This window comes from Castor canadensis, chromosome 3 (genome assembly GCF_047511655.1).
Source record: "Castor canadensis chromosome 3, mCasCan1.hap1v2, whole genome shotgun sequence".
NCBI classification, from domain to species: domain Eukaryota; kingdom Metazoa; phylum Chordata; class Mammalia; order Rodentia; family Castoridae; genus Castor; species Castor canadensis.
Window position 1 is genome coordinate 13000649 of NC_133388.1, and position 16813 is coordinate 13017461.

The 16813-nt window shown below is 42.6% G+C and overlaps 1 protein-coding gene across 4 annotated transcripts in view; it reads right to left on the reverse strand.

The window, feature by feature from the left end:
- Nucleotides 1–6276, reverse strand: part of Vrk1 (VRK serine/threonine kinase 1) — an 89789-nt gene extending 83513 nt beyond the window's left edge. For all 4 annotated transcript variants that reach the window (XM_020186103.2, XM_074067189.1, XM_020186101.2 and 1 more), the window contains exon 1: nucleotides 6151–6276. The gene's annotated coding sequence lies outside the window, so the exon portion shown is untranslated. The remainder of the gene's footprint in view (nucleotides 1–6150) is intronic.
- Nucleotides 6277–16813: the final 10537 nt, after the last annotated feature.

The following is a 16813-nucleotide window of genomic DNA, read 5'->3' on the forward strand; positions in this document are numbered from 1 at the left end:
CCTGGGGTTTGAACTCAGAGCCTTGCACTTGCTAGGTAGGCACTCTACCACTTGCACTACTCTCCCAGTCCTTTTTTGCTCTACTTATTCTTCAGAGAGGGTCTGGCATTTTTGCCTGAACAATCCTTCTACCTATGCTTCCCACTAAGCCAGGATAAAGGCACACACTACCTACCATGTCCAGCTTGTTAGTTGAGATGGGGTCTTACCAAACTTTTTGCACAGGCTGGTCTTGACCCTCGATCCTCCAGAACTCCACCTCCAATGTAATATTTTAAATGGAGGAAACAAGTGAGATTCCATACAAAAGGATGAATGTATGAATGAATAAGAGGGGAAAAGTATAATTTGTATGGGAAAAAAAATCAAAAACTGAAGTTGGTGACAAGAAAACAGTGTTTTTAAGTCATAAATTAAAAACGGAGAACTCAAGGGCAGAACCATAGGACTATTGCCTGTCATATTCCCTGACTATTCAAAAGGTTTCTAAACTACATTTAGGTCACTATCCTACCCTTAAAGACCTCTTAGATTACTGGTATGAAGTAGCTAACATCTTTACTGTCTGGAAACTCTTCTCAAAGACTAAAACCCTAAAACTGCTCAGTGATTCTGAAGAGCAGGTAGTCATCAGCATTCTCTTAGTAGTTCTTCGTATACAAGGATCAGGATATACTGATTAAATAACCTGAGTACCCTCTTTGCAAGGATACATAAATCTAATTTATTAACTTTCCCTTACTGGACCAATTTACTATTATTTTTATCATTTCAGTTGTTCAACTCTTGGACCCTTTCCAGGCTTGATAAAAAAATGCAATCCAAATCAACAATGAGCCAGTAGAAACAACTCTTCTTCCAGGGTGTTCAGCTTCCTTGTCAAAAGTGGCATTAATGTGAGGGAGTCTGAAAGTCCAGCAGACTTTTCAGTATCCATCTCTGAAGACAGTGGCCAAAGTACAAAATGTACTAATATCCCTTTGCTGTCATTTGGATAAGTGTCTCCCAAAAGCCCATATGTTAAAGGATAGTCACCAGCCTGTGACACTTTTGGAAGGCGATGAAACCCTTAGGAGGTGGGACCCGTTAGAAGGAAGTTAGGTTATTGTAGGTATGCCCTTGAAGGGGATATTGGGACCCTGATCCCTTCATGTCTCTGCTTCCTGGATACCAATGAGATAAGCAGCTTCTTCTATCATACTCTTGCTATGATGTGCCAAAAGTAACAAGGCCAACCAACTATGATCTAAAACTGAAGCAAAGTAAGTCTCTCCTTGAAAATTGATCGTCTCAGGTATTTTGTCACAGTGACAGAACTTAGAAGAAAGAGTGTGTCATATAGTGACATATTTCATATGTTGCTATTTTGAGAATGCTCACTTTTAGGGACAAGCTCTTATACTTTCAGGGGAGGAGAGTCTACTGCCCCTTTAAAAGACTCTTTGCATAACTTCAACACTTTTTCCTTTTGCTTCAGCTAAGGCTCTTCACAGAGAAATTCACAAAGAACTACCCAAAATTGTAGAATCAAATCGCTCTTACTCCTTCTTTTTGGGTGACCTAAAATAAATTTTGTTCATTATAATACTAAATTCTCCGCCCAGAGCTGTTCACATCCACCATTTTTTAATGTGATTATGACCTCAAACTGAGTAAGCTCAGGAATGCGCCCCTCTACAAGTAATGATGAGTCTTCCTTATATGAATATGTGTAAATTTCCCCAATAAAAGCCCTTGCTTTCTTTGTTCCAGGAAACATCGCTTTGCAAATTAATTCCAGTGTTCTCCTTACTTGCTGCAGGTAATAACCATCTCTCTACTTCTTTATCTCTTGGTTATGCTTATTGGCTTTGCACTCACCAAGAGGTGAACCCATTGCATTCAGTTACAGAAGCATACAATAATACAACCTTTTGAGATTGGCTTTTTTCACTTAGTACAAAGCCCCTAAGCTCTGTCCAAATTGCTACATCTACCAATAAGTAATTACTTTTTGTTAATGAGTGGTGTTCCACTATATGGTTGTATCAAATTTGATTTAACTATTCATCCATTGAAGCAATGTGGGTTGTTCCAGGTATGGGCTATTACAAATAAACCTGCTATGAGCATTCAGGAGGAGGTTTTCGTATCAATGCAAGTTTTTATTTCTCGAGGATAAATGCCCAAGAGTTCAACTGCCGGGTCGTATGCTAAGTGTGTGTTTAACTTTTTGAGAAAATGCCAACCTAATAATCTCCAGCGTGGTTATACCTGAATATTTGACATTCTCACCAGCAACATGACAGGTAATAAAAATTTAAGTCATCACTTCAAAAATATCTTCTTCAAGCCTAAAAAACACAAGATTAAATCTCTTAACTATTATAACCTGAATTTAGTTTTTATAAAAGACAAATTTTTTTTAATTTCCTGATTCCCCAAATAGACTGTTTCTGATTACCTTTAACAAGGAATTTATAAACTGCACATATTCTATAAGCTGATAGCTATTGCTATATTATATAGTAAACTGCAAAAAAGAAAAAAAAAACAGCAAAGTAACATTGAAGTATACAGTAGAAATGGCAACTGTCTTCTTCCAGTCAGTCATAAAGACTAAAGGTTTAGCAACACTTTCTAGCATTTAGTATTGCGAAATGCGATCATATTGCATTAACATACAATATCATCAAAAGATGACACTTTTTTGAGCTGATCCTTGATAAAAATAATTTAAGAAAAACAACCTGAAATAAAGCTACAGTTTTCTTGGCTGTAGGATTTCTAACTTTATACTTTTTTTTTTTTTAAATCTTAGATAAAACTGACAATTATACAATGAGGTCCCTTTTGGATTCTTAAAACATGAAGCTAATTCTAGAGCAGATATATCTGCTTACAGGCAAACAGAAGCTAGACAGCCAATCCACAAAGAAAAAAATTAATGCACAGAAATAATAAAGCCCCAAAGAATGAGACGGTACTGTCCTCATTTCTAATGACTTTCTAGTTCTCATTTTTAGTCCCTTGTGCTACCAACTATATTGTTCCTGATATGAAGTTGTATAAGATACATTTCCTTCCAATATATTACTTTAAAAGTACATGACAGAACATTCTCAAATTTCCAGCTAATTACTTTGCAATTTAATTACATGACTTCCATCTAGTATATCTTCCCACATAGTACATATGGTTTATTGATAAACAGCTTAGTATATGTATGTCTAATATTCATGCTAAATATTTGTCAGTGTGAACAGGTCTATCTTAATTTTCAAATTCTAGAGCAATGCTTCCAATCCTTTGGGCCAGAGACTCAAGATTAGTCAAAGTCCATAGACAGTCATGTACCACCTAACAAAATTTCAGTCAGAACAGAATGACAGACGAAGTATCCCATAAGATTTTATCACCTAATGACACAGTAGCAGTCACTTTGTATATGTCCTCTGTGATGTTCAGGCATCTCCTAACACATTTCTTGCTTCTCAGAACATGTCTGTCATTACCTGCTGCATAACTGTACTTACCTGAAGACTAAATAAATATGATTCACAACACAAATTTTTCCAACATGACCAACATGCTGTAGCTAATAAAGTTCTTATATTTACTGAAGAACATTAATAAAAGTAGGTTCTTGTCATTAGCATTTCTTGATAAATTTTTAAAATGTAATACCTAATATAGGGGTGGGCCATACCTCATACCTCTTAAACTATTGCCTGTGTCATCCCAAGCAAGGATGTGCTGGAGACTGCGTGCAAAGATTTCAGATAACAGTGGGAGTATGCAAGAGTAATTGGGACACTGCATGAAATTACTTCAAAACAGCAACCTCAGAATGTAGGCTACTTAAATATCATGGAGGGTGGGGGGTTTCTAATGGCTCAGCACTCTTTACATAGGAACATACTCACAGAAACTTTGGTCAAAAAGACCAAACATATCCGAGAGTACACCACCTCACTAAATGCTTTGTCCTGATTCTATAACCTTTCTAAGTTAATCTTGAATCTCTATTTAAAACTCCATATCTCCTACATTTCATCAATAGTGCAGTTTTTCAAATTTGCCTTAACACCTTTACTGACTTCTTGTGTGCTGGATACCAGATAATTAAGCCAAAAGGATTCTAAATTAATTTAAAACGAAGGAAACTTGCTTTAACAAAACAATAAGATAGCAAGACTAGACCTTGAGCCTAGTATAATTCCTGGCAAACAGTAAGCACGACTTCTTTTGAAAAAATGAGAACATTTCTTCTCATGCTGAAAAATAACCTTGGCAAGCATGTAAAATATCCTACCAATCTGAAAAATATTCTCCAGTCCTATTCTGTTACCAGTCCTTTCTCAGAACCCATCAAGACCAATTTTCAGGAAAGCCTCACTCACTCACACAAAGCAGCAGCATTTAATTCCCATTAGGCTCACTGCCTGATATATGGAGATAAGAGCATTTGCACATTTGCATAAATTCAGGAGTCCAGAGTCATCCTTCTTCATTTGATGCAGGGTAAATTTCAAAGCTTTGCTTCATTTCCAATTAAGTTTTATTTTTCAAATAAAAAATATTTTTGAAGTTTTATTTTTCAAATCAAAATTCTATTCATAGTATATCTTACTAGGGATGCCTTTAAGGAAAAAATATAATCATCAAAATTAAAACCTTATTTTTTTTTCTTTTCTAGACATCTGGGATATTCATTTATTATTATTTCACATTAGTTTTCAAACCTCAAAAAAGCTGGCCTATTTCCTTTAAGAAATTTAATTTTAGGGTCTATCAACATCTTGAATGCATTACTGTTATTTTTAAAATATACATTTGCATACTGGAATAAAATTTAGCATAAGCTTTCCACATAACCATTTCCTGGGCACTTACTAACTTATTATATGCCAGGCTTTATATTTAACACATCACTCAATTATCTCATTTGTTTAACAAATACACTCATAATTTTTGCAGCTCTAAGCTTAACACTATGAAACTGATAGTTGCACTGGACACTAACACTGTACTAAATCAGTAATGCCTAACACAAGTTTTTTGTTATTAAATTAACACAGAAAACCATCTGTGGTCGCATCCCCAGAGAAAGCTACTAGATTACACGACTACAGTGTTTAAATGATGTCCCCTCCACAGGTAGCAGATGAACACTACTTCTCTGACCAGTCACAACTGCAGATTAATTTCTCCCCAAAGTGTTACGCTCAGCATGTCATAAAAAATAAGGTGTCTTTAAAATAAATGTTGCCCTACTTTGTTTTTGTTTTGTTTTGTTTTTTCACTCTTTTCAATTTCATATTCAACAGCCGGACATTCTAGTTTTTCAAAAACAAACATAATTAAGACCGACCCTGCAGTAACGTGCCGAATTTATCTACCACCCTCGCAACAGCAAAAACGTTCACGAGAGAGAGCTGGGGCGGGGAGAGGAGAGAAGGGGTAAGGAACGAAGGCGTCTAAAGAAAGAAAAATGGGCGACTTGAAAGAAGCCATTAGAAAAATGGGTGGCCTCGATAGGAACCTACGGGTTCTGTCTCGCTGGCTGGCTGTCTCTCAGAGACTCTGGTATTATTTCTGTTGAATTTCCCTAAATCAACTAACAGTTTCCAGGCCGGATTGAACCTAGGAAAACAGCCCTTTTGCCCCTGACCGCAGCTGCCAAATGGAGAAGAGCAGAGGGCAGCCCCTTGTCAAAATGCACACCGGGCGCCGGGAGCCTCCCCGGGCAGGACCCTGGGCCGGGGCTGCCCAGCTCAGGTCTAGGTCAAGATCACCTCCTCTGAGATGCCCTCCCTGACCACCTGACCTGACCCCCACACACACAATCACTCCGGCCCAAAGTCGCCTGTCCCGCTGTGTGTCGCTTCTACAACCCGAGCCCCGAGAGGCAGCGCGGCCCCATCCGTCCGTGGCCGCCGCACCGAGGCCCAGGCGGCGGTGCAGGCCAGAATGCAGACTTGACACTGAGGGGGACCGTGGAAGCAACCCTGTGGAGACCAGGAAGTAAAGGACGCCCGCGCCGGCAAAGGCGGCGCGGCGGATGGCAGCCCCCGCGGCCGTCGAGGCCACGGCCATCCCCGAGGCCCACGCCGCCAGCCCCGAACTCCCATCCCCGCGCCCAGACAGTGCGATCTGCAGCCTCCCTACCCTAAGCTGCAGACCCGTCGCCTTCTGCCCAGTACGAACTTCCCGCCGCTTTCGCCGACTCGCAACTCGGCAGAGACGCCTGCCCCAACACACCCTGCAGTACGGAGCCTTCCCATTGGCTCTGAGCAGTAGGGGAGGCGGGGCGAGCGGCAGGTGGCGGGGCGTGCCAGAGCGTCCCACAGCCTCCCTAGGTATGCCGGGAGTTGTGGTCTGCGATCCCGCTGCATGCTGGGAGTTGGAGTCTTTGCGTGACAAGTTAAGTCGCGTCCCTCTGGCCCCGGGGGCTTATGGGAAGTGTGGTTTACAGCCTCTGATTCCGACTTTCTGTTCACAAAATGTACCCATATAAGTAAATATTGCCAGTGTCGAAGTAGCTTGATTTATTAAAGTGTATTGACAAAGGGTTGGATGTAAAAGACCTATGTTCCTGTGTCCAAAGCTTGTTTCAGTCTATGTAACATCCGTCGTATTTTAGCTGTAATTCCCTTAAAACAGTTTGCTTTGTATTTATCTTCGCTTGTCCGAGGCTTCACCACCTATGAGACCATAAGCTTACTACAGATTGGGACGCTGTTCTAGGTCAAAATCACAAAGCCATAGGCAGAGGGATATTTTCAATGAAGCCAATGAAGCATCGGCCTAAGAACCACACTTGCACCAGAGTCTATGAAGCCCTAGAAAGGGCCTTAGCTGTGTCTTTACAGAGGCTTTAGCCATTTCATCTACCAAGGTAATAGATTTTTGCATGATTTTTCTTTTTTTTTTTCACTCATTCAACAATTATTTATTGAAAAACTTATTATATGTCAGCTACTATTATAGGCATTAGAGATATCTGTGAAAAAAAAGTCATACATTTTGTCCTCTTGGAATTTACATTCCGTGTAGGAAGAGAGATAGATAATAACCTAATTAAGTAAAATATATGGCATTAGTGACTGGTATTAATAAAAGTAAAACTGAAAGGGGATAGAGGTGGGAGAGAGATCAAGATGTTAAGTAGAATGATTAAGGAAGGCCTTGCTAATAAGATTGCACTTGGGTAAAGATCTGAAGATCATTGCATGATTTTTCTTAAAGTGCATCCTCCGAAATTCTATGAGCTTCAGTCCCCTCAAAACCGGAACAAGTTTGCTTATTGAACTACAGTTTTGTGCCTGATACCTTACACTGCCTCTCTATGTAGGCTCACCTGCGCCAGATTCTTCCCCAGCCAGCACAAAGCCCTGGGAGGCTGACAGCTACAAACCACTTCAGGGTCCCTAGCTTCTGTTGGGTTTTGCTAGTGGGGAATCCCACAGAGGATTGAAAGGAAAGAGAAAGATTGGTTAAGGTAAGTGTTCCCCCTGTTCCTTCCTGACTAGGTCACTTCCAGTTGGATTGGTCCTTCAGCCAAAGCTCCCAGTTCCCTGGGCCTCCCTCCAGTGACAGGCAGTCCCTCCCTCTGTGCATCAGGTCTGGAGGTGATAACACCATACTGCCACTGAGCTACAAGTTACTGCTACGTCCCTCCTGGTTCCCAGTCCACACCTTGGTAAACAGTCTCATTGCAAATTAACCCCTCCTCAAATTATACTATTTCAAATGTGTTATCTGCTTTCTGTCAAGCCCCTGATGGAAAAACACACACAAGGTGAGCACTTGATGAATATTTGTCAGCAAAGAGGTCTCAGGATTCACACATCTCATGAGTGTGGAATTCCCAGCAAGACTCTGTGGCCAGAATCCACTGAGTGAAAGAAATCTCTTTCTCTCTCTCCTCTCTCTCTCTCTCTCAATCTCTCTCTCTCTCTCTGACACACATACACACACACACACACACACACACACACACTCACACACACATGCTACGAAGATTTGGATAGGATTTATCTGTTACAACATAACCATGTTCCTCTAACCTCACCATAGACATGCAGAAGAAAGGTCACTGCTTCCACGCTGGGTTGACAATTGGCTGACCTTATAGCACAGTTAAATCAGCAACAGAGCATGGAGTGTTCCGAGTGAGAATAGAATGTATTTATTCCCGAGCTCGTGGCTCTGGCACCCTCAGTCGGATGGCTTATAGTTAAGTGCTGCTTAAATGCAGCTATGTTCCAAGGCGGTTGCCAACACCTCCAACACCACCCACACATGCTGAGATGTCCTACCAGTGCAGAGCACAGCAGGACACCAGCCCAAGCTGCCGTCATGGAGACATGCTGTCTCCAATGCTGGAGGTGGGCATATAACTCTGGTACATAGGAGACCCTAAGCAAATTTTTACCAACTGGTAGCTTGGTATCAAGATCAGAGTTGTGCAAAAGATGGACCGGTCAGGACCTAAACTGCTGGGCTTTTGAAATTAAGAATTGAACTAGGGAGAAGAGTTCATGAATATAATCCTGCCATATATTCAGAGATACCACTACGGTCCAAACAAATGGTCACCAAGTACTTACTGTGAGCCAAGGATTGGACTAACCCCCAGGGATTCTAGTTTAACTAATATTTAAGGAGGCCCTACTATTGGTTAAGCAAGCACAATGCTTTTTCACACACGTTATCTTCCCAATTCTTAAAGGGAAGAAAACATACCAAAGAATTTAAATGACTCAGGTCCCATGAATCTACTTCTAATGGTTCTCTTCACTGTCCCTTTATACATAGCCTCAGAACACAAGGACAATTCTTATAAGGAAATAATTTCAGCACAATGATAGGGACCTGTACAGGATGCTGTCTTAAGTAATGGGATTCCAGGGTAAGGGATCATCACGGATAAAGCAGGGTGACTTGTAAGAGATTTGTGCACTGTAAGATAAAAATTTTTCAGCTTTCCAGTCAAGTGAAAATCAACCACTCTCTATATGGAATGTGCACTGACTTTGCCACATTGTTGTTACCTGGGGTGCCCTTTTTATAATTTCCTGGAGCCCCTGCAACACCAGTTGCCCTAGCACAAAGGCCCACAGAAATAAACATAGAACAGGGCACTTTGGGAATGAGTAAGGAGGTTGGCATTGCCTCTCCTGTGTCAGAAACTCAATCTGTGACATTCAAATAAACAAGACAGTCATTAGGAAGCAACACTGCCTTGCAGGCTGCCCAGCAGGTGCCCACTCCACCCATGAGTCAGGACAAGAATACTGGTCCTGATATTCCCATCTGTAGAATGGCAACAACCATCCTGGGCCAATCAGCAAATTTCATTCCCTTCCACCCACAGCCCTCACCCCAGACCAATGGGAAGCAAATGAGGTAAGGTCTGAGAAGGGCTTTAATCCACCCAAAACGAAAGCCACAGGATGTCCTTACTAATTACAGCAAGCCAAGGAAATACTGCCTCCTGGGAGGAAGGAACCCAGGAAGGAATGAGGAGCAGAATGTGCCCAGGGTGACTTGAGTACCTGCCACTGGCTCGTATTCTTGCAGACTCTCTAACCTTTACGCATCAACCATGTGCCAGGCACAGTGTGCTTCATACATTTATATTGTCTGATGAAGTCTTATATTTGATGAAATAAGAAATTCGAGTAAATAAGATTTTGATGAAAGCCTGTTATTTTCTGGGAAAACCATCTCATATACCCTGCAAGATGACCCCAGTGACCAAGCTCCAGAGCTATATAAACTAATCTTGATCTGCTCAAGGTCACCCTGCTAATAACCAATAGAGCGGCCTGCTGCAAATCCACCCCCAGGCCAATCATGGTTGCTGGTGTCTGAAAATCCAATGAGGTCAGAGCCAACTGGAGGGATGGCCTTCAGCCTCCATGCACTTCTGCAGTGGTACAGTTGGTACCTGCTAGCCGAGCCCTGCACTGATCTGATAGGTACTTAATTTCCTGTGTTAAGTCCCTTTGCGCTTAAAATACCTATAGTGGTTACTGCGTTCCCCATGGTAAACTTTGATAGAGGAGAAAAGTTGGCCCAGATAAATGCAATCATTTCTAAAACACAAGCTTTTCACATTTTAATCTCTCTGAAATCAGAGTGTGTCTTGCAATCCATGCCTCTTGTAATTGGCAGTGATTTTATTGTTTCTTTATTAGTACCACATAAAATAATGGAGCTTTTTACACTCAATGAAGTCCTAGATTTGATGAAATTCTAGGCTACCTAGTGCTTTACTTGCTTCATTAGAGACTCTCTCCAGGTCATCTCTTCATTCCACTTCCCACAGTAGGCACTGGATTTGACACTCCCAAACTCCCACAGACATAGACATTTCTTCCTTTCTCCTGTTTCACACTTTTTGGAAGTGAAGATACTTTCTTTCCTTAAAGAAAGAGAAGCAGTATGGTGATGTGATTGCATATGGTTTAAGCCAGAAATGAATCTGGAACTTCCCTCTGCCACTAAATTCCTGTGTGACCTTGTGTAAATTATTAACCTTGCTGATTTCCCCACTACCACGTTCATCTATAGAGGAGAGTAGCTGTTGAGATTAAATGAGATAGCATAGGTAAAATTCCTGACCCTGAGGAGACACGCAGTCCTGCTCCCTCTTGTGTCCTCCTTCTGAACATCATGGGTGCTGCTTCTCATATCCACCGCATCTCCAAGCTATAAGCAGCTGTCATCATTTATTGTCAGTGGCTAGACACAGACTCAGGTCAAGTATACATGTGTGTTCATATCCAGCTGCCAAGTTGCAAATTGGGAAAGGAAGGAGAGCTTGTTCAAAAACAAAAGCAAGTCGTCGCTTTTCTTTTTGCAACCATCCAACTCTTGTCATGTTTTGATTTCGGGGCTGCTCCAGGATTCTAGGATGAAAGGCGCTATATGTAAGTAGCACTATGAGACTCAAAGGGGCTCCGAGCAAGACGAAATCCTTTTATCATGAGCGAATTGGAAAGACTTGTTGCTAAATATAGTTCCTGCACAGAAAATGTTTTTCCCTTTTTTTCTACACATCATCACCACCACCACCACATTGTAGCTAAACCCATACGATATCAAATAGTCTATTAGGAAATATTTTAAATGATAACATCTAACACGTTTTTGTAGTTACCCACCATGTTCCAGACAGGGTCCTAAAGTACTTCATTTGGTCTTCCTGGCAACTCTGTGAGGAAAGCTACCATTATTAGCCCATTTTACAGGTGAGGATATTGAGTTTGGGAGAGCTGAGACAATTTGCCTAAACCCATACAGCTGATAAGGAGTGGGGCCAGGATTTGAGTTCATCTCTGTGATATGGATGAGTATGTCTTTCTGTAGGTAAAAGGGAATATGGGATTACACAACAAAGAAGGGTGCAAGCTCCCTGATTAGAAATCTATCATCTGTCACCAAAGTAAAGGTCAAGTGAATGACCCAGCAGTGACTATGACTTGGAGGAAGAATGCCACGAGAGAGGATAAAGATGGTGACACTCAGCTTTGGACTTTGTTGTGTATCTGGTACTGGGGTTTGAACTCAGGGCCTTGCGCTTGCCAGGCAGGCACTCTACCACTTGAGCCACACCCTAGCTCAGCTTTGGACTTTTAAAATGCACTTTCGAAACTCTTAGCAGAAGCAATAGAATTCAGAGATGTTTTAAGTTTCAAAAGCTTATACATTAGGAGGTTAAAGGTCAAGCCTTGGAGGAAAGGCCAGAATGTAGCAGAACTCTCTGGAGGCCACTACCCAGGCCAAGACAGGTGTTTCCTTGGTGTAGAGGAGGGAAAAGGAAGGATGACAAGGCCAAGTTGCCCCTGAGAAGGGCCTTGTGTGTATCTGCCCCCTCCTACTCCAAGAGCAAGTGCTAGACAGTGATAAAGATAGAGTCCCACATGGGACATACTGAATGAGTCGCAGAAGTCTCATTTTCTCTCCTGGACTCTGGGCCACTTGCTGTCCCTCAGGTACTGTTTCTGCAGTGTTATGGGCTGAACTGTGTCGTCACCCTCAAATTCACTTGCTGAAGTCCTGACCCTCAGGACCTAAGAATGCAAGGTATTTAGAGAGAGAACGCCTGTAGCGGTGGTTAAAATGAGACCATGTGAGTGGTCCTAATCCTGTCTGACTATTGTCCTTATAAAAAGAGAAGATCAGGACACAGACAAACACAGAGGGAAGACCAGGTAAAGACTCAGGGAGAAGGCAGCCATCTTGAAGCAAAGAGAGCAGCCTCAGAGAAACAACTGTGCTCACGTCTTGACCTTGGGTTTCCAGCCTCCAGCACTGGGAGGAAGTCAATCTCCATTGGTTAAGCTACCTCATCTGTGCTATTTTGTTATGGCAGCCCTAACAAACTAGTAGACACAGTGACCAAACTCAGAGCTACAGACCTGCGTGGCTGTGTCCCTGAGCCCACCTCCAACACCTAGGAGCTGGCCCTTCCTGCCCACGCCTGCTGCCAGGCCTCCAGCTCAGTATTCTACTGCCATTGTGTACCGAGGTTTTGTAGCAATGTGTTCACGACCCAAGCAAACAAGTTCATAAACCTCTCCTCCTATCCCACTCAGGATGGAGGGAAAGCCGAAAATGTGAACTGAGGGAGGAGACACGGGCCCAACTATACCTTACAACGTTAAATCCATTGACTGAATTCCTAGGAAAATAGCAAAAAGGAACAGGAATAGAACCATGGTGTGCTTCCAGAGCTGGAGGTCTTTGGAGGGTGTTGACTTGTCTCCTCATTAGCAACTGGGAAAGGCAGATCCAATCACCACTACCTAATGGGTCTTTAATGCAGTTCTGTGTGTGCCAGGGTTTGAATGTGGTTTGTCCTCCAAGGACTCATTGCTGGAAGTTTGGGCCCCAGCGTGGCAATGTTAAGAGATGGTAGGATCTTTAAGAGGTGGGGTCTTAGGTGACTGTGTGCACTGCCCTTGGAAGGAACTGATGTAGTTCCTGTGGTACCCTGAGTTACTCTCACAAGAGCGTCATTGTGAAGGGACGAGCCTGGCCCCTTCTTGCTCCCTGGCTTCTTGTCTTGTGCTTGATCTCTTATTCCAACACAAGCTCCTACCATTATGACGCTATCTGCTAGGAGATGATACAGTCAAGGGAGGGCCTTGCCAGCACATGCTCGTTGGACTGAGCTATAAACCTCTTTTCTTTTTTTTTTTTTCATTTTTCTTTTATTATTCATATGTGCATACAAGGCTTGGTTCATTTCTCCCCCCTGCCCCCACCCCCTCCCTTACCACCCACTCCACCCCCTCCCGCTACCCCCCTCAATACCCAGCAGAAACTATTTTGCCCTTATCTCTAATTTTGTTGTAGAGAGAGTATAAGCAATAATAGGAAGGAACAAGGGGTTTTGCTGGTTGAGATAAGGATAGCTATACAGGGCATTGACTCACATTGATTTCCTGTGCGTGGGTGTTACCTTCTAGGTTAATTCTTTTTGATCTAACCTTTTCTCTAGTTCCTGCTCCCCTTTTCCTATTGGCCTCAGTTGCTTTAAGGTGTCTGCTTTAGTTTCTCTGCATTAAGGGCAACAAATGCTAGCTAGTTTTTTAGGTGTCTTACCTATCCTCACCCCTCCCTTGTGTGCTCTCGCTTTTATCATGTGCTCATAGTCCAATCCCATTGTTGTGTTTGCCCTTGATCTAATGCCCACATATGAGGGAGAACATACGATTTTTGGTCTTTTGGGCCAGGCTAACCTCACTCAGAATGATGTTCTCCAATTCCATCCATTTACCAGCGAATGATAACATTTCGTTCTTCTTCATGGCTGCATAAAATTCCATTGTGTATAGATACCACATTTTCTTAATCTATTCGTCAGTAGTGGAGCATCTTGGCTGTTTTCATAATTTGGCTATTGTGAATAGTGCCGCAATAAACATGGATGTGCAGGTGCCTCTGGAGTAACAGTCTTTTGGGTATATCCCCAAGAGTGGTATTGCTGGATAAACCTCTTTTCTTTAGAAGTTACCAAGCCTTGTGCCTTTTGGTACAGTAACAGAAAATGGACTAATACAGCTAGTTAGTTTCAGAGTAGGGTTTTATAGCTGAGACAGTGTGACTCCAAAGCCATGACAACTCCACACTGACTACTAAAGCTGGGTAAGTGGCATTTTTCTTTCTTTCTGCACAAATGTCTCTGGCTAATACCTAAAAAGAGAATGAATAATCAGCAAGTTGATAAATTAGACTCACTTCAAGCCAACAAGCCAATTGTTACTTTGCTTCTCACAGGTGTGGCTTGATTGCAGACCATTAGTGACCATTAATAAAAGAAACCCAGGTTGCAATTCACAATTATGTTTGAATTTCCCAGAACTTGCATTTCACACCAGGGAGCTGAGCTCAGCCAATATTTTCATAAGCTAGCACCTGCAACAGATGCATAAAGAATGATTTAACTGAGGGATCGGTGATCTCTGGGAATTTAAATATAAACCAAAGGATAAATTGTGGACTGGGTAATTCTTTCCCATCACTGTCACTGGTCTTTGCTTCACACTGAGAGCAGCCTCCGGTATTTTCAGAATCTGTCAAGCAGTTTTAGGAGAATTCAGGACACATGGCAGAGCCTTTTGGTGCTTAAAATGGTTTGACTGGAAGCTCAGTCATTTACTACCAAACAAATATTTGCTGAGCACCGACTGTATCCCAGGCACTGTACCAGGCTCACAGGGATGAACAAGACGGGACTGCTGTCCACAAGAGGCCATACTCGAAGAGGCAGATAAGCACCAAGTGACAGTTATAGGATGGTGAAGGGATTGGTGTTTCCACCTTCCAGTTTCCATGAGGACAACTCCATTCCAGGTCTTTTCCTTCTTACTCCTCCCAGGTAAAGAGAGGTGACTTGGATTGGTAAGACAAAGAGAAAGAACCCAGCACAGGACTGAGTGCTCTCTTTCTCCCTGTCTCTCTGTGTGATGATGTGACATAAGATAAAGTGAAGTGAATGACACAGGCATTGTGACATTCTGTCAGGCTACTGTGGACCTTTCTGACAACACATCAGGAGAATCATCTACTTCCAGGTGATCTTGAGTCACTGAGCTGTAACAGTGTCGAGCAGGTAGCATAGACAGCATGGATACGCAGACAAAGGAACAATTTCTGACTGGGGTGGGATGGAACATGACAGCTAGAGACTTCATCACAATACACAGTATACAGTTTAATTTCTCAAATTTTCCATTTAATATCTCAGAACTGTGGTTCACTATGGATCGCTAATACCTTAGATAAGGGGGAGCACTGTATCCATGTCTTCACCTCCTCAGCCTCAGCCATACTTTGTACTATCTTCTAAAGCACCTGCCTCCTCCCCAGCAGCACTCTTGTGAAGGTCTGCAAGGACCACATACACCCATTACAGCTCTCATTGCTCACTTGTCACCTCTCTGGGCCCCCTAGAGCCCTCCCACAGTTGCTCATTTTGTTCTCAAAGTCCTTTCTTCTCTTGATCTCCCTCACACTGCTCAGTCCTAGTTCTTCTGAAAAAGCTCCTTCATGGTGTCTTTTACAAACACCTTGTTTGGCTCGAGCTTTTACGTTTGAATCTTTATGTTCAAACCTACACAGATTTCAGAGGATGGAGACAATACGTGGGGGTCATCAACATCAAGCTGGTGACCAGGAAATAAGAACGGACCAGTCTGAGAATGGATGAGTTGCCTAAGGAGTGAGCGTAGAGTAAGAAGGATGCAGACAGCACCAGGGAAACTCAGAGAACACCAAGCATGATACAGGCAAACCACAACAACAGGCATGTCATGTTCAAACTGCAGAAAATCGAAAGTAAACCAAAACTCTTGAAAGAAGTCAGAAGAAAGACACACCCTTCCCTACAGAGAAACAAATACGACAATGACAGCCAGTGTCTGCTCAGAAATCTTGCAAGAAAGAGAATAGAGTGAAATATTTAAAATGTTGAAAGAGGGGGGAAAACCTAGCACTTTATATGCTTGTATCTTATGAAATTATTCCTTAAAAGTAAAGGAGAAATAAAGACTTCCTAATGAAAAAAAAAAAAGAAAGAAAGAAAAAAAGGAATTCTGTTGCCAGTAAGCCTGCCTTGCAAGAAATAGTAAAAATTTTTTTCAGAGAGAAGGAACTCATATAGGTCAGAAACTATAGAAAGCAACGAAGAGCATTAGAGAAGAAATAAGTGAGGGTAAAGTTAAATGTTCATTTGGTGAGCGAGAGACAGAGAAAGGGGAGAAAGAGAGAGGGAGGGAGGGAGGGAAGGGAGGAAGTGAGAGAGGGAAGAAGAAAGGAGGGAAGGGAGGAAAGGAGGAAGGAAGAGAGGGAGGAAGGGAAGGAAGGAGGGAGGAAACGGAGGAAGGGAGGGAGGAAGGAAGGAAGGAAAGAACGGAGGAGGGAAGGAGGAAGGGGGGACTACAAGAATAGAGGGAGCTGCACCATGAGGGGGCGGGCCTAACTCCTACACTTAAACACCCCTGCTCTCCTCAGCTGCTTGATAAATTTTGCATGTGCGAGACCAAGACTTCAAGAAGCCCAGGAGGAATGCGGCAAGTGCGCAGCTGAAAACCCAGCCTGGTTCCAGCTGCTGCCCACAGCCAGGGAGACAGAGCTTGCAGATGAGTGTGTTCCCCACCCCAAAAGACATGGCCAAGTTCTACTTCCAGGGTGCTGTGAATGTGATTTTACTGCAAAATAAGATCATTGCAGATGTGATTAAGGGTCCTGACATGTGGTCACTCTGGTGGGAGGAGCTTAATAAACATTTCAGACTCTCCCTTGAAATTCAAAA